At 38.4% G+C, this 19342-nt stretch overlaps 1 long non-coding RNA gene across 1 annotated transcript; it reads left to right on the forward strand.

The window, feature by feature from the left end:
- The first annotated feature begins 2461 nt into the window (after positions 1-2461).
- Positions 2462-12751, forward strand: LOC118522604 (uncharacterized). Its single transcript, XR_004910706.2, has 3 exons — positions 2462-2581; positions 3743-3788; positions 11879-12751. It is a non-coding gene; the product is annotated as an uncharacterized LOC118522604 (long non-coding RNA).
- Positions 12752-19342: the final 6591 nt, after the last annotated feature.

Below are 19342 nucleotides of genomic sequence, written 5' to 3' on the forward strand. Positions count from 1 at the left end.
TGCAGTGCTTACTCTGGACAAGCTAAATATAGCGCATTGTGTTGACTTTTGCCTCCTCCACCATAATTACTCTTTTAATGTATCCCAGTCTTTGCATAAAACAGTCCTTTGGCTCTGCCATCTTGTTGTTATGGTCTTGGAATTATTCAAAGGATCTAGATGATGAAGAGGAGGGCGTCCACCTCCCCACGAGCTCCTGTACACAGCAGGCTGTATCCCAAAGACAGGAGGAGCTCTACAAGGTGGTCGGCACTGTCATGAGTCCCAGATACGCTGGGCATGTGTGCAAATCAAGAGCAACCAAGGACCAACGCCTGCATTTCCCCACCATAGTGTGGGGTGAACCAACCTGAAGAACAAACAAAGCAGGGGCTTGAGGAGGAGAAGTGCTATTGAAACTGAAGTTTTACTGTTGGGGAAACTGTGACTAGACAGGACATGAATTGCCCAGGTTTACATGTTAATGACAGAAAGAGCTAGAACTCTGATAATTATTTCCATTATATGGTGCTTCACTTTTTTTTTCTTAATTGACAATAAATATTACAAAGCTTATTCTCAATAAATAAAAGAAGAAATGATATTTCAGAATATGATGAATGAATACCTGCATTTGGCAAGGCATTCTCTTCCCAGAGGCCTAATTAGGTTATAATTTCAAGAGATTCTTCATGTGGCTCTCTGATGGTGCCACTACTGTATTTTCATGCTTCATTTATTACCTGCCCCTGAAATGGTGTTACACATGGTCCAGCAGCTGTTGTAACCAGACATCAAATTTTCCTTTTATTTATAATTTTGTAGAAATCCTGATATGGTTACTCTTATCTTCAAATGCAAAGTTAAAGTCAAAATATTACTTTATCTTCCAAAACGAATGCTTTCAGAGTCAAGTTCGGAAAGGCTCTTTCCATTTGGCTAGTATTTGGTGTCTTATGGGTTGAATTATGAGATCTCATCCAGCAAAATTAAGCATTACCCATAGACTGGTGGTTCTCTTCATGGGAAAATTGTGCTTTAAAGTTGTGTGATTACTGATTCAGACTTAGAGGCTAGATGAGACAAACCACACTTGGATTTGATGCAACACATGCCCACCCTTCAGTGTTAGAGGGCGGTTTGTGAGCATTTGGTCTCATGGGGCTTAGTTATTTACATTTTTGATGACAACTCATAATTCCATCAGCTCTTCTCTCCTAAACACATCCATATCCAGAATCCCAGAATCCTTCATTTCTCTGTTATTTTGTATTATGTTTGCATTTTTTTCCTTTGTCACTTTTAAGCTCATCCTAAACTCGTTCTTTTCATCATTTTTGAACAAAGTATTCACAGAAAGCAAACTTTGTTTTAATGCATAGTTGACTTGGCAGACTGTATGTTGACATGAGTGTAGCCAATGTGGAAGCTGCTACAAAGTGTCATGGGTTCCCACAGGCCTTAATTATATACTTCTTTGTATCAGACAAGGTAATTCACTGAAGTAAAAATTTCCACAGCATAATAGTGAGAACAGTGGCCATCTAATTAACTCGTCCCCTAGGTGAGAGAAAGCAGATACAAATATCTAGGGGGGCTCCAGGTAACGTCTAGTACACTCCTTCTCTAACCTTCATTTATCTTACTTTAAACAAAGAGGGCAGAGGGAGTACTTATTTGGGGAAGTTTAAAGAGAGCTGCAGAAGTGGCCACCAGTGACCAGGTAAAGTACGTTCCATAGAATGAAATAGGATGTATAGACACAGCAAGTGCCCAATGCTCCAACCTTCCCTTCAAATATGCTAATAAATTGACCGAAACAAGGCAAAAATTATGTAAATACTTTGCTCTGTACTAAGAGGGAAATGTTTATAAATAAGAATGACTCCTGGGAGAATGTATATATGAAAGTGGACTATGCCCACAGCAATATTTGCAGGAAATCTTGTTCAGTCTTCCTTTAAAGGTATCCTGATTGTGGGTGGCTCTTACCCACTTCACTGCCACCACCTTGATCCCAAACGCCGTGAGCTGACACCTTAGTTACATCACTGGCCTAATTTCCTTTCTTCCACCCTTTACCCTTTATCAGTGTTTTATCAAATCAGTACTCACTGTGATCATTTAAAAATGTAAAGCAAATTGTATTAACCTTCAGCTGAAATTTGGTGGTCTCTTTCTTGCAGGATGGAAGCCTCACAATGACCTAAAAAGCCTTCCTGGATATAGAACCTGGTGTTCTGATCATTTACCTATTTCTTTGTAACAGATCACCCCAAAAGTTAGTGGATGAAGAAACACTGATTATGTTATATATTGTATCTCATTATTATTATATAATATAAAATTATCTTTTATTATTATTGTATCTGGCATTGATTAAGCTCAGCTAGTGATTTTTCTCAGGTTCCCTCATGTACTTGGAGTCTGATGGTGGCTGGGCTGGAATCATCCAACAGGCCTTTTGAATTACAGGTCTGACAACTAATGCTGGCTGTCAGTGGTCTCTTAGCTGGAACCTAGAAGTAGTCTCTCCAAGTGGCCAGCTCATCTTGCGGCCTGACAGCTGTGCTCCAAGAGCAAGAATCCCAAGGAACAGAAGGTAGAAGGTGTCCCCTTCTTAAGGTTTGGAGCTGGAAACTGGAGCAGCATAACTTCAAGTATATGCTATTGGCCAACCAGTCTCTGGGCCTAGATTTAAGGGAAAGGGACCTAGGCTCTACCTCTTGATGAAAGGAATGTCAAAGAATTTGGAAATTATGTTTTAAAACAACCATAGCTGGTTACTTCTCAGACCTTATCTTGTATACCTCTTCTCCTTGCTCACTCATTTCTAGCCATACTCACCTCCTTGCTATTCCTTGAACACACCAGGTGGACAGCTTTGCACTAGTGCTCCCTCAATGTCCACAAACGAAGCCATTTCCTGTCTCCACCCTCTGCCCCACACCCATTATCTAAAATCAGTAGCATTCCTGAAAGTCCAATCTAGAATTCCCCCCTTGAAACTACGCTACTTTCTATACTAGGTTGTTCCTTTCTTAAAAAAAACTTTATCTTACTCTTCCTTTGGTATGTTCAATGAATCAAGTTATGACAGACTACAGAGTGGGTGGAAGGGTGATTAATCATTGATATTTATAATGATTACTTAGGAGTACAAAAATAACCTTGACTCATCAAAAAATTATGTTTGGCAAGATATAGCTAGTTAGTAAAACAAGGTTTTAACAATTTCATTTTAATAAGATTTTCAACAATGAATATTGACTAAAGAGAGAATTCTGGTTAATTTAGAATTGACTAGAAGATGATTCAAAATACTTCTTTCTTTAGATTTCTTTTAGTTCAAGGTTCCACTGAAATAAACGTGTAAAGTTAGATCACAATAGATAATAATTTCATCTCACATTTATCTTATGTATACTTGAGTATTATGTTCAGGGTTTTTTGCTGAGAAGTGATGTGATAGTTTATTCAAAGATACATTTTATTTTTGCTATCTTACGATCTGGCAATAAAAAGCATTATAAATGGATGAACATTTTCAGGCTTTTAACAAGGTGATTGAGAAATGCATGCTTTGGTGAAGGAGTATAAAACATAGGAGAGGAGCACACAGTGTTACAAAAATGTCCTTTGATGAATGATGTGGGAGGAAGGGCTAAAACATAATTATCCTATGTCACTCCTTGTGTGTCTAATTAACCACTAAGTGCTCTCTACTCAATCTCTTGAATCTGTTCTTTTCTCTCCACCCTAGCACCAGCACCTTGAATTATGGCGTCATCATTCTGCAGTCCACTAAGGTAACAATTTTCTAAATGGTTTCCAAGACTCCTCTCTTGCCCCCTTAAGTTCACTTTCACATTGTCACTAGGGTAATATTTCTTAAAACAAAACTCAGTCATGCAGTGACACAATTCCTTTCTTGAAACCTTTCAACAGCTCTCCATTGGCTTAAGGGAAAGGAAAGTTGAAGCTCCCCAGCATGACATCTAAGTCCTTTCATGGCCTGGCCCTTGCTTCCCTCTTCAACTCCACCCTTTACCCCTCCCTCCGATACTCGCCATTCAAAATCTCCTCATTCTGAAGCATGTCAAGTTTTTCTTACTTCTGAGTCTTTGCACTTGTTATCCCTTCACCTCTTAAAACTGTCCTTTCTTCTGTGGGAATATATAAAGGTGTTGATATCTGCCCATTGTCTAGTCCTCTCTATACACATGAATTAGGAATAGTGAATACAGAAAATTATGAATAAGTCAGATAGTTCCAGACAAAGTAGGAACAGTACCATGACCAGGAAGGACCCATCAGCATGAGTGGTCCCACGCAGTACCCAGGTTAAAAGAAGTTTTCACTTTGGGGGTGTTAGTGATTGAATTCCGCCAAATAGGTTCAATACCTAATCGCTAATACCTGTGGATGTTACCGTATTTAGAAATGGGGGTTTTGCAGATGTAATCAAGTTAAGAGGAGATCATTCTAGATGAGGGTGGGCCCTAAATCCAATGACTGATGTCCTTATAAGGAGAGACCTAGAGACACAGACACACAGAGAAGAAGACCAATGATGCCACCAGAGGCCAAGAATGGAGCAATGCAGCTGCAAGTTGAGGATTGCCAAGGATGTCCAGCAATCAAGAAGCTTGGAAGAGGCAAGGAAGGATTCTTCACTTTCAGAGCTTTCAGAAGGAGCATGACTCTGCCAACACCTTGGTTTTTGACTTCTAGCCTCCTGAACTATGAGAGAATAAATTTCAATTGTATTAAGCCAAGTTAATGTAACTTTTTATGGAAGCTCTAGGAAACTGATACAGATGCCCATCAGAATGATCTATAAAACATCTAAAAATAGACATACCAGTTTCCCACTGAATACACAGTAAGAATCTCAAATTCTTATTCTTATTCATAAATACCTGAGACTCAGGTAGGTATATGTGTTTTAACTCTGAAGCTTGTATAGCCAAACTTGAAAATCACCAGATGAGATGATTTTGAAGCCTTAACTTTACAATTCAATGGCTTCAAGTCCCAATGGACTATTTTATTTTATTTTTTTTAATTTTTATTTATTTGAGAGAGAGAGTGAGAGAGAGATCACAGAGGAAGAGGGAGAAGCAAATTCGCTGCTGAGCAGGGAGCCCATTGTGGGGCTCTATCCCAGGACCCTGAGATCATGACCTGAGCTGAAGGCAGATGCTTAACTGACTGAGCCACCCAGGTGCCCCCTGATGGACTATTTTAAAAGAAAAAAATATTAATTTCTAGCCTACTTTAGTTATTCATGAAAACACATGAAGCCATTTGCGACTGCTGTGTGGATACATGCATAGAATTAATGAACTGTTTGGTACATAGACATTCTAGGTGTTGAGTTATTCACATTAAATTGTTTGTTTTGGAGTTGATACCAGTTTGAAAGACAAGTACATTTAAATGTTTAAGGATTTATAATTATCCTGAACAAGAACAGCATATGGTTTTGCTCCTGTAAGTGCTCCACAAAGACGAACTGCCTGTATTCTGCTGCATTTTTGAATCGTGTGATAAAGTGGAAAATTATCAGGATCTGGCTCTTCAGTTTTTGCTAAAATAATTACAGAGAAAAATTGCACAGATGCTAGATATAAATAAATTTCATAAACTCAGATATTTGGAGATCTTCTGTGGCTTCTGGGCACTACTTATAGAGATATATTTATGATGGCCTCAATGAAACAATTATTTTGGACTTTTCCAGGTCAGTGCAGTGAGGTGAATCTCTCCTCCAAAACACACCATAGCAACATGGTGTTGGAGTGTCATCGTTTTTATCTGGCAGTAGGAGAGCAAACAAGTTCTTATTTCTACATAACCAGAGACTCCGCAGTCATAAATGACTTCCAAAATCATAATGTTCTTCTTTTTCTGTTCTCTACTGGCAGTACCCAAGGCACAGAAAATAAAATTTCTCTACTGAAAATAGAGGTTCTAAAATTTGTTTCTATGACTTATAAAAGAAGAGGTGACACCAATAGGATATGGCCACCTGGATCTCAATACACTTGGTCAGGGCTTGGTGAGAAAGGCTGCCACTTCCATTGCATCATCAAATTTAACAAAGGGGAGGATTAGGCCAATTGACAAGTGCCATTCTTGGGGAATTAAATTTAGAACTGCTATCACTGCCACACTCAGAGGAATACAGTAAAGTAAGATGAAAATACACAGAAACGTTAAGAAGTAGAAGATTATGTTTCTAACATCAGACACTTACCAGAGGGCAACTTAGGATTTAGGATGATTTCTGCGTATTCAGGCAGAAGGAGCCAGCATGCAGCAGAAGATGTGAGTCACATGTGGGCTTCAATTGAGGCTATCAGAGAGCAACAAGGGAACAAGATACAAGGGTAGGAAGGTAATTAGAACTTACTCTTAACATTTCTTAATTGCCAACCTTTATCAGTAGCAGATGGTAGGTGAGCAGGAATTTTGGGGAATAGCCACCTTTTTGACATTACCTCTAATTAAGAAGGCTTTCTCAGTTAGCAGGACAAACTTTGAAATCATTGTATTTTTCCCAGGTCAATATTAACTTAGAAGGTGTAATGAATTCTGTTCCCCTTCTGTCTATCATTTACTCTAGCTGCTTCCATCTGTTCTAAGGTGAAAAGATGAGCTTTTCAATGATTCTTGTCCAGGCTGCACACTCAGGGGTCCCCAATGACTCATGAGTGTTACTTCTCACTGGATAATTTTTAGGGGAGAACCATCCTAACCACATCATTGAGACAGACCTGGGAGAATCGAAAATGGGCTCTAATGTGTCAGTCTGCCATTATGTCAGAGCAAGGGAATTTGATACAAAACAACAATGAAACAAAACATTGCTACTTAAATGTCTCTGATAGCATATCTGTAAATTCCTCTGATAAATGCACCTGATACAACATGATCACTTTGACAGCTTCTCTTTTTAAAGAACATTTGTCAGTTACTCTATGGCAATGATTCTCAAAGTGTAGTTTTCATACTAACAGTATCAGCAACACCTGGAAATTTGTTAGTAATGCAGATTCTCAGGCTTTACCCCAGATCCACTGAATCAGAAACTCTGGGGGTGGGGCTCAGAAATCTGTGCTTTAACAAGCCCCCCAGTATTTCTAAGGAAAAACTAAATTTTTAAGCAATGATCTTAGAAATAGATACCAGTTAGTGGGTGATGGCCTGTACCATACAATATACTTTAAGAGCATTATGTCAGTTAGTCATCACAATTACCATGTGAAACAGGTCTTATCATCACTCTCCTCCAACAATCAAAGACTTATCAATACAAAGTAACATAGCCAAAGTCCCAGAGCTAAAAAGTGGGAGCTAGATTTCTGACCACATTCTGATCAGTCTAAGCTCTCTTCTAAACACTGAAGACTAGCCAAGCAGAAACAGAAAAGACAAGAACTTCCCCAGTTTTATGCAAAGATATGCTGTCGGCACTTAGAAAAACCAACTGTAGGCCCCAAATAGGAGAGATTACATAAAACTGTTCAAAAACACAAGGCTCTGGGAGTCAGCAATTGACCCATTGCTGAGAAAAAATAACCTCCCTTAAAGACATAAAGCCTCCTGTATTGTGTAATAAAATATTTGTATCCCATTTTAAAACATGATTTAAGGCCATGCTAATAAGTGTTTTCCAAAATCTGAGTTGGGAAGCAACTAATCTGAAACATTAATAATGTGTAAATTATAGTCACGGATATTGTGGCAGATGGCACCTGCGTTCCGTTTCATCCTATCCACCGACTACAGAAAGGTTATATGAAGGTTAGCCTTCCTCAGGATCATCTTTAAACACATTGTATTTCAGTGCTAAACATTCAATTAAAAAAAAAGAAAAACTTGATGGAAGGGTATAAAAACCAGTTTGTATTTGTTTTTCGGATATATGTTAAGAAAATTTTTAACATATTATTCAGTGCCCTTTGACGGACCCACAGTAAACAAGACTTTAACATGACTTTTTCTAAGGTGATTCATGGTGAGTCACTGGTTCTGCAAGATTTTAGTGGGTCTTCCAGAAAACTTGTTCTGCTGTTGAGTAGGTCTACAAATATTAGATTACATCTAGTTATCCTATGTCTTCGTTGTAAATCTTCTCAGAGCCTTTAGCATGCCAATGTGTTTGTGAATTCCGAAGGAAATTTAAAAAATGGATAACATACCCCAATTCATTGACCCATGGAATCCTTTTTTGGACATCACTGTGAAAGATGAGAGTTCTCTGGAATATGTGCTAGGATACATTTTTATAATTAAATACCAGGAGCAATGTCTTCCCCAAGGTATTACTATGCTCTATTTTTGCCCTACATTCTAGAAACTCATAAAGTCAGACATTCAGTTGTACAAAACGGTAGCATAATGTAGAGAAAAAAACATTAACTCCAAAGCCTATCTGTCTGGATACATCCCAGTTCTACCACTCACTGGCTGTGCGGCTCTAGCAAGATGCTTAAACTTTGTCTCAGTTTCCTCAGCTGGAAAACATTTTTTTTTTTTTTTTTAATAAAACCAACCTCTTAGAATTGTTTTTAAGATTAAAATTTGTGAAGGGCTTAGAAGAGTACCTGGCACAGGTCAAAACTACATAAGCATTTGTTAACTAGCAATTAAACTAGCTCTCAAAGCTAATGTCATCGTTCCTTTCTCTTTTGATTCAGCTCCTGCTTGTCAGTATCTCTTTCTCTTTTATTAATTTTAAGGTACCCGAGTCACTTGTGAGTGGCATCCTTTTTTGGAATTATATAAATGATATGAGGGCATGTTTCAAAATGAGGCCGATGGGACAAAAAGGAACTTTCAAAATAAACCTGATCAGTCAGTGTTTCTGAGAACAGTTCAGGGAAATAAGTGCTTTTCAGTTTCATGTTGAATATAGTTCATGAAAACCTTCCTGTGGATCTGGCTGGTCAGTTGTAGGTGCCAGCTTTATGACACTTCTCCAAGCTTAGTATCTAATTCCATTTGCTCCGATCTTAGTTTCCCAAGAAAACTTTCCTACTGTAATAATCAGCTATTGTGGGAATAGTTTATTCCTCTTAACAGTGTATTGGTTTATCTTTTGTTCTTTTCTGACCTTGGGTAGCATAAATTAATTTATCAGGGCTTGAACACCTTGAGTGCGTTGATAGAAGTGCATTTTTTTACTGACGAAGATAAGAAGTAGAAAAAGTTGCAAAAGAAAGGGAAACAGAAGCAGTGCTCATGAGCAGGAGACATGGAATTGATTATACTGGAGATGACCCTGTTTCCATCCCTAGCGCTCTCATAGACTTGCTGCCAGAAGGCTGTGCTTTACCCCTGTAGATCTTCCGTAGACCTGCTGATGAAGGCGTGCTATTTGAAGAAATGGAGAAAAGGTGTTTGCCACCTGACAAGAGGACGTCACGTTTGGAACCTGCCAGTGTTAATGAAGATTTAGTCACTAGTGACATTTGATCAGATCTACTGGGTGGATTTTTAGATTTCATTAGTTAAAGACATAAAATGGTCTGTCTGATTAAAGAGGTGACAAAACAGTAAGGGAGCACTCATAAATTACTATAGCTCAATTACGTGCAGACAGTTTAGTGAGTGTTTATTACTAGTACAAAGGAAGATTTTCCAATTAGATTAAAAGGTTTTGAAAACAACAGTTATAGGCACAGTGATTCAGACCAATTGCTAGAATAATGTATCGTGAGAAGTTTTATTGATTAAAAGTAAGCTGATAAGTGATTTGTAGTGTTCATTGTTTATCAGTAGAACCCCTGCTGTGAGGTACAATTTTCCTCACAAGATCAATGGGAGGACTGGGCTAATTTCTTCTCGCCTGGAAAACTGATAAGAATATAAAGGGCAGCTGTATCACTGCTGAAAATACCACCATGATTTATTCAGGTTAATCATCAAGAAAGTGACATTGCATAAATCATTGGGAATTTACCTTGCCAGACTGGGTCCTTCGGGCTGGTTTCACTGTCATAAGGTAGACCAAAGAAAGACAAAAAGAAGCCTAGGATTTAATCAAAGTGAGCCTTTAGCTCACTAAGCTGCCATAAGTTATTACAAAACCTGAAAATGGCAAGGAATCAAAGGGAAGTTGCATAGGCACCTTCTCTGATAGTGACTACTAGAATTTATGACAGTAACTCAGTGGGAGGAAGCCTAAGATGCAGGCTGGTAGCTCATGTGTCCCTTTGTCTTAACTCCATATGACTTCTAAGAGTGATGAGCAAATTGGAAATCCCCTGCACTTGGCCACAGGTCTTGAAGTAGGCATTTCATTGGCCACAAACTTCCTTACCATGTGTGATTAAATATGAAAATAAGAAGAAAAAAAAACAAAGAAACGATAGCTGAGTCTCTGGATTCTGCAGATGAAAGCAACACTAATGTATGCTACATGTAGATATCACAACATATATTACAAAGATGCTGCATAAGGAATGGAATGAACAAATATTTCCCCCCCACACAACTCTTATTCTTTAAAAAGTAGTTTAGAGATAAGCAATATTCCCTTTTCATTTCCTTATTGAAATGTATCTCGAATTTGTCCTTCTGAAAGATTTGCCCATTGTGATTCTATTCTTTCTCATTTACTTTTCCTAACTTTGACTTTCCTAACTGAAATTCTGAAGCCAGAAGCAATAGCTTGAACCATCCAAAGGGCAGAATAAGACAACAAACTAGCATTCCATCTGTTGTGACATTTAGTATTTGCTTTTCCTGAGAAACTGCTTAGTGAATCAATTTCATATTAGCATTAAGAAATTAAGATCTTAGTTCACATGAAAGATCCACATGTCTATTTCCTCTGGGTATGCAATCAGTCTGCCTGGTTCTTAGCACTGCTCTTCCTAGCAGCATATATATGACATGGACTCATTTCTTGATTTTCCTAAACCTCAGTATGCTTGTCTGTAAAGTAGAGATAATAGTCTTTAACACATATGATTGTTAAAAGAAATAATTGGGAGAATACATATAAAATGCTCCCTATAGTACCTGGTACATAGGAAGTGCTCAATAAATGTTAATTTTCTTGTTCATATTTTTAAATGTTTTTCTATAACCACATGTTATAATGGTTTATTGATGCAATGTAAACATGTTCCAATCTTTCACGTTATATCTAAAATTTTTATCTTTAAACTAATTCTGACTGCATTTTCCTGTGTAACAAGAGATAAACATGTACAGAAGCAGACAATTCATTTCTCATCGCTTTTAAAGTGAATGTTCTTAAGAGCAAAGATGTAACACACCTCTAATCTGGCCCACATACTCAGGGGTTTAAAGGTTAGAAAATCTCCAATAAGTCTTGAATACAGTGCCTAAGGAATCAGCATCATTCAAGGGATCAGTCTGGGTCACCAAATATATTAAGTGTCACTTTGTACTAGCTAAACAATCACCTTAAGCAGACAAAAATCAGTGATCAGTAAAAGATTCTAGTTAAACTAACTAGCCTGTATTGTTTGTATATAAGCAGAAAAAAGGGAAAAAGAGAGGGGGAGAGAATGAGAGCGAGAAAGAGAGGGAGAGGGAGATGGAGAGAGATGAACAGAAGCAGGCAGAAGATTGAGAGCCAAAGACCTTGACCGAAGATCACAAAAAAACAAGCCATTATTCATGTACGAAGTACATGAACAAGGTGCTAAGCAAATAATTGCTTCCCTCTTGTAAACTGTGAGAAAACTGTGAGAACTCTAGTACTGGCTTCCTGGAAGAGTCTATAATCTAGTGAGGCTGGATGTCCTACTGAGCATTTGGAATTAACACATTCTTTGGCCTTACTAGTAATCATTTTTCAGGGAAATAAATGTCTTGCATAAAATGATCTAACTTCCTCGCTTTTGGCTTTCAGCTCAGAGGAGGCAAAGTAGCAGCTGTCTTCGGTCATCCCAAATCCAGGTTCGTTCGACAGCAGCCACCTCCACCGTGCTGCCTAAGTTTGACCCTAACGAGATCAGAGTCGTATACCTGAGGTGCACCGGTTGGGGCACTGAAGATCACCCCTCTGGGTCTGTCTCTAAGGCAACCGGTGATTGGAAGGGTCTGAGGATGACAGTGAAGAGCTGACCATTTAGAACAGACAGGACAGATTGACGAGGTACCTTCCGCCTCTGCCTTGTTATCAAAGCCTTCAAGCAACCTCCAAGAGATAGAAAGAAGCAGAAACCATTAAGCGCAGTGGAAACATCACTTTTGATGAAACTGTCAACATTGCTTGACTGATGTGACACCGATCTTTAGCCAGAGAACTCTCTGGAACCATTAAAGAGATCCTGGGGACTGCCCAGTCTGTGGGCTGCAATGTTGACGGCTGCCACCCCATGACATCACAGATAACATCAATAGTGGTGCGGTGGAAAGCCCAGCTAGTTAAGAACTACAAAGGTAAATACGTCAATAAAGGATCATTTGACAACAACAACAACAAAAAAAAAAAAGAAGAAGAAGAAGGAAAAAATGGCCTAACTTTCTCTCCACTAATGGCTTCTGTCTACAAATGGAGATATTTTGACTTACAAGATAAAACACCCAGGGATGCCTGGGTGGCTCAGTGGGTTAAGCGTCTGCTTACGGCTCAGGTCATGATCCCAGGGTCATGCTCAGTGGGGAGCCTGCTTCTCCCTCTGCCTTTGTTGCTCCTCCTGCTGGTGCGCGCTCTCTGTCAAATAAATAAATAAATACATAATCAATCTTAAAAAAAACCCAGCATATTAATTTCATTTCTGGTTTTAGGTAAATAACTGTTTAAATGATCAGATATTGCTTAAGAGCCATCAATACATATTTATTGAGATTTACTCTTTCAAAGAGAAGGTTGAGTTGCCACAGACTCTTCAGTATCCGCCCTAACAATATTTGGGTCTGAGAACACAAGAAGACTATGGACAACCAATTCTGCTATCTGAAACTGATGTGATTCCCTTTCTAATATGCATGTTGGAGTAAAACAAGTAGTTTTATAAGTGAAAATCACTAGCAATCTGGACAATAAACTTAGAAACTAGCAGTTATGTTCTATCATTGAATCCTGTCCATCATGCCTTTGGAATAGCTCAAATGTCTGTTCTCCTGTTCATATTTACAATTTTCATTTTCATTTTGTGCCATTATTTCTTCTGTTCTAAACTACAGCAATGATGTCATAAATGACTCCTTTGCTTCTGGTTTTTCCTTTATTCAAATCTATGATCCTAAAATCTTTTGTGAGCACTTACCATCTGTCAGACATTGTGGGGAAGGTCCGACACACAGAATGTCATCTCCTCCTCACAGTCACCCCGAGTTAGTTAGGAGGTGATAATGTGGGTTGGCTCCTTCCACATGGAATCTAATTTCTTCCCCGTGTGCCTTCCTGGGTTCAGAGGTAGGATCGCCAAGCACCACATTCCCCAGACCCATTTCCAGACAAGCTTTCAGGGCATCATTCACATGCATTCATGCAAAATGGGAATGAAGTTGAAGTTGAATGAACTGAATGAAGTTGAGAGAGACACAGACTGGAGGTTGACATTTTCTTTTTTTTTATTCTTTTTTTTATTATTAACATATAATGTATTATTTGTTTCAGAGGTTGACATTTTCTATCGTAAACTGTGGCAGAGATGCCCTGACTCTCTACGTAGGAGAGGTAGGGATGATGTCTCAGTATGGCAGTGGCATCCTGTGCTGGTCCAGTTCTGCAGTGCAGTTTTGGGCCTCACTTTCAGATCTAAGCATAAATACTGTTTTCTTCAGTCAGTGCTTCCGAAAGCCATTAATATTCCGTAGTAACGCCCTCCACGCTTAAACTAGTCAGAGCGGATGGTGGTAACTACACATGAGCATTAACTCCGCAGATAAATATATTCCCACTGTAGATGAGAAATAAAATTGTGAAATGTCTGTTAAGTTTATTCAGCTAGTAAGTAATTGTTTAGGATTCAAATCCAGGGAAAACGATCTGAGACCATGCTTTTAAGCACTGTGGTATAAAGTGTGTGTACTTTCACTATTCTATTCTCTCCTTGTAAATTCCTTATTGCTGACAAGGTGAAGTCTAATTACCTTTGCTTGTCACCAAAAGCCACTTTTAGCTTATCCCAAGCTTCTTTCTTGTTTGTTTGTTTGTTTTCTCCCCTAAAGCACTCTACAATTCCAGTCCTGCTGAGCTTACTCCTGGCCTTGATCATCTGTATTGTGTTTCACCCTAATTCTTTCATACAGAATTCTTCCCAATCACTTACCCAAATTCTACCTATACTTTGGAAGATTTATTCTTGAACTATTTCTCTGAGAAAATTGTAGTGCATAATGAGCCTTTCTTTTTAATTGCATATTGCTTTAAAGCATGGAATACCCAACTGAGACAGGAGACTGAAAATGGTTAAAGGGTAATTTAAGAAAAAAAGCGGGGGGGGGGGGGCGCTTATGACTAGAAGAAGGCAAAAAGTGTTCCTAAGTAGGCAGAAACAAAAGATGTCTACCAGACCACTAAATACTTGGGAATAAATTATGGAAAACAAGTATGAATCTGCATAGGAGGAAACATTATTTTGGTTTGGGAAGTTTGAAGGGATTAATCATGCATGTGGACAAAAGTATGACAATGAGATGTTTTTCAAAAAGCCTTTGATAAGGGGTATCAATATTAGTCATTTCAAGGTTATAATTATTATGTTTTTCCAGCAGGTTAGGAAGAAGAACAACAATGGGTAGAACTAAAAGGGCACATCTAGAGAGGCAACAATCCTAAGCCTGGTGTTTTTCTGGTATCAGAACTAGGAATGGGCTTGCTGACAGATTGTCTTATGTTCTAAATTATTTTCTCCCTCCTACCCTATTAGAAGATTACATATTTCTTTTATCGTGTGACTTGCAGTGCCTTTCAGTGGAAGGAGTAACCTTCCAACCTCATGATACCACGCTAGTCCAAATGATTTGCTTTGGGCAATGGAATTTGAGAAGAAGTGAGAATAATGGCAATTGTGAGCAGAAATTCTGAGAGCCATTGCCTACTTTGGTTTGGTCCCCTTTCCTCTGTTATAAGAATAGCGTGTTCTAGATAGGGCCTTCAGGCTCTATTTTTAGTCTGCATTCTGGAGTAAGGCGGAAATGTGGAGCAGGAGCAGAACTATTGTGACAAGTAGCTAATACAAAACAGGAACAAGGAAAAAAGCAAAAACAAAACCACACACACACAAAATCCCTTTGTTTTTATAAACTACTTGAGATTTATGGGAGGGTCACTTGTTATAGCAATGTAACCTAGAAAAAAAATACTGATGTAGTCTTATATAAATAGTTGAATAACCATATATGCGTAGTCTTATGTAAATTTTGTTGAATGACCTGGAGAAAAGTCTGCATTGTTTTCCCTTCAATTTGCAGATAACACAGAGCCATTTTGAATAATTAAATGAAAAACTGGAGCATTTGCTAAGTCTCAAGCATTATGGCCACAGCTTTACCAACTTTATTTTCAGTATCCTATATAGTCCTCACTAAAACCCTATTACAAATGAATCCCTTTACTGGCAAGGAAACTCACTTGCCCAAGGTCATAGAGCTACTACCATGCACACTCATTAAAACCCAGCTTCAGGTGCGTGGCTTTCAAGCATTTATTAATTTTGAGTGCACACATGATATATAACCCATGCATGAAGTGGTAATCCAAACAATGGTCATGGAATTGAGAATCCTAAAAATGTAGAAATTACTCTAGAAAGGGTAAGAAAGAGCACCTGTAAGACATCTGAATAGAAGCAATTGACACTAAATAGACATTGAAAATAAAAGCTTAAAGATGCAACGGAAATCTAAAAAGCCATGGAGAGTATGGAAAAAATGAATATGACTTCAGATATAAGTTTCAAACTATCATGAGTTATTATTTCTTGCTTTGCTTGAATACACTTAATTTAGATTTAATACAATTGTGTTATGGCTTGAATTCTGTGCCCCCAATTCATATGTTGAAGTCCTAAGCCCTAATACCTCAGAGAGTATGACCTTATTTTGAAATAGAGTTGTTGCAGATGTAATTAGTTAAATTAAGATGAGGTCATATTGGAGTAAGGTGGGGCTCTAAATCCAATTTGACAGGCATCTTTATAAAAAGGGGAACTTTGAACACAGACACGCACACAGAGAAAATGCCAAGTGAAGATAAAGGCACAGATCAAGGTGACGAAGGAGAAGCTAAGGATGGCCAAAGATTACTGTCGAACCACCAGAAGCCAGGAGAGAGGAATGGAACAGATTTCTCCCTCCCAGCCTTCAGAGCCAATCTGGCCATGCATTTTCTAGTCTCCAGGAGACATGAGACATGCCTTCCTGTCATTTAAGCAACCTGATCTGTGGTACTCTGTTACCCTAGCGGTCCTAGCAAACTCATGCAAAATGATCACTAACTTCGAAAATAAGTTGTGAACTTGAAGACTACACATCATTACAATGTGATAATAATCCACTTATCAATAGAATAAAAGAAGCTAGTATAAATTCATAATTTGTAAAGCTATCATGAGTTGTGAAGAGCAACTGTGATCTGTTCATGCTTCTAGTCTTTGAGGCTGACTTCAAGGGGAGAACCCGATGGCATATGGAAAGACTTCAGTTTGTTATACGAAAGGGATAGACATTTGAGGTTACTTCAATAATTAAGTTTACTTCATTAAGACTGGGATGATTTCCCAGATTTAATTTTTAGAATTTCTCAAGAGTGCCTAATATCTCCTTGTAACTTTTTAGTTACCTTAAAAATGTAGGCATAGTGGGAAGGGCAAAAGTACTCTGGCCTCCTGTGGAAACAGTATATTCTTCCATGCCCTCTAGCATTCAGCTGAAAACGGCGCCCTCACAGTTGGAGAGAGTTTATTCACATCCCAGATGCCTAACTTACTCTCTGAGAGTAAATTACTCATTGGCAGGACAAGGTCATTCTTCATTTTAACCATTACCGTAGCATTTTATATTGTCATGTGCTGTGTGGTTTTGCAATCCTTAAAATCCCCTGGTGAAGTAAAGGGGATGACAAACACAATTATGTCTGATTTACAGACCAGGGGATTGGGACTCAAGTAAGAGACAAAGCCATCATTGGTAAGGGCCATCCCAGAAGGCAGGAGCTCTGGCTCAGGTCTCTGTTTATCATGTGGAGTGCAGGAGGAAACCTAAGGGATATTAGCTATGCGTGCAGTTCTTACATTTCTTGGAAATTTAGCTCCCCACCCAAGCTGATTTTTGGCAGCAGCCGTCCATCAAAGAAACAAAAGATACCGAAGAAATGAAGTACAAATTGTGTATAGTGTGTTGGAATTTCAGGATTAGAGATGTCTGTAGAAATCAAAATGAAACACTGTAACTTAACGTCAGCTTCCCAAAACAGTATCAGGAGGACTAAGGACAAACTCTCCTCACTCACTGACACTATTTTGACAGATGAATCCAGTGGAAAGCATCAGTGGAGGCACTTGCAGGGGAGCAGAAGAGACAAAGCTTAGAAAAAAACGCAAAGAACAAAAATTCCATCACAAGCCTGTCTTAGCTGCACTTGCAGCACATGAACGTAGCTTTCATCCAGGAAAACATTTCACCTCTACAGTTTTTGCCTGTAAAGCAATGCTGGGATTTTTGTTGTGAGTGTCGTGGGGCTGCACTTTTATATCCAAGCCTACAACCTAGGATCCTGGTTCTTGGAAACTATTAAAAGTTTTAAAATTAAATATCTGAAAGAGCCTTTAAGTCAACTTTCAAGTCTCTGATGGAATCTTGGGTATTGGACTCCAATGTCAGGGTGGCTGGTTGATTTTCAAATTTCTGAAGTTGAATGTTGGACATTTCATGTCTGCCTCAAAGTAAGTCCTCGGATACGAGCAGCCAGAGCAGATGTGATTTCACGTAATTTAATGTTTACTTGCTTTTATTTTTTATAAAGTTTGAAACGTTCTTACCCATTTTCCTGCTGCCAATCAGAGAGCCAGTGCTGCCCTGAATGTCCCATTGATTCCAAAATCAATGACTGCATTGCCAGTGCTTAGAGAACGTGATTGCTCTTTCAAAGCAAGAGGCTGGGTAGAGATGGCCCTTCTGAGTTTGATCAGTTTTACCACAATGAGGCAGAAGACTTAAGAATCAGTGTGATGACCTATTTATATAGATGCCATGCAGGTCCAGGGCTCTTCTGGCTCAAAGGCTTTCAGATGGGAATTACAACTGGGGGGGGTGACCAGTGTGTGGAAATAGCTGCCACAGATCTATGCCAGGGGACACCAAAACTTTCCTAGTGATTTTACAATTTAGTAAAACACACATATAATTAGACTTACTCGTATGATCCAAGTCACACTCTTTAATACAGTTATAGAATTTCTTGTTTGGTGGCAAGACTTAGTATCTACGAAACTAAATAACTTTCTTAACAGACCTAGCAAATTGATTACTATCATATGCTATCATGTGTAATAACAAAGAAGCGTCCTCGGATATTCTTTCACTTGGACTTTAAGATGAAATTCTACCCATTACAACTATTTGGAAAGAAGTTTCTACTTTGATGAGGAATGAAACTTCGAAAGAATGTACATTTGGTGGGGCATCTTTTCTTTTTTTCATAAATCATTTTTCGGTTGTAAAATTCACAACATAAAATTCACCTTTTTAACTATTTTAAAGTGTGCGATTTGATAGCATTTAGGATGTTCACAATATTGTTGCAGCTCTCAGCTTGTTCTAGTTGCATAATACTTTCATTACCCCAAAAGGACCTCCATATCCATTAAACAGTCACTACCCCTTTCTCCCTACCCACAAACCCTGGCAACCACTCATCTGCTTTCTGTCTCTACAGATTTGCCTCTTCTGGATATTTCATATAAACAAAATCATACAATATGTGGCCTTCGTGTCTGCCTTAAACTTTTACTAAGCTTAATGTTTTCAGAGTTATCCATGGTATGGCATAGATCAGTGCTTCACTACTCTTTATGGCTGGATAATAATCTATTGTAGAGATATACCACATTTTGTTTATCCATTCATCAGTTTCTCAACATCTGGGTTGTTTGTATCTTTTTGACTACTCTAAATAGTACTATTATGAACATTCATGTACAAGGTTTTGTTTGACATCTCTTCTAAATTCTTTGGAGCATATACCTAGGAATGGAATAGCTGGATCGCATGGTAATTTTATGTTTAAGTGATTGAAACACTGCCAAACCATTTTTCATAGTAGCTGTACCATTTTACATGCCAGCAATATATGGATGTTCCAATTTCTCCATATCCCTGCAATATTTGTTATTTATTATTATTATTATTTTCATCTTGCTAG

The sequence above is a fragment of the Halichoerus grypus genome, chromosome 3, assembly GCF_964656455.1.
Source record: "Halichoerus grypus chromosome 3, mHalGry1.hap1.1, whole genome shotgun sequence".
Classification (NCBI taxonomy): Eukaryota; Metazoa; Chordata; class Mammalia; order Carnivora; family Phocidae; genus Halichoerus; species Halichoerus grypus.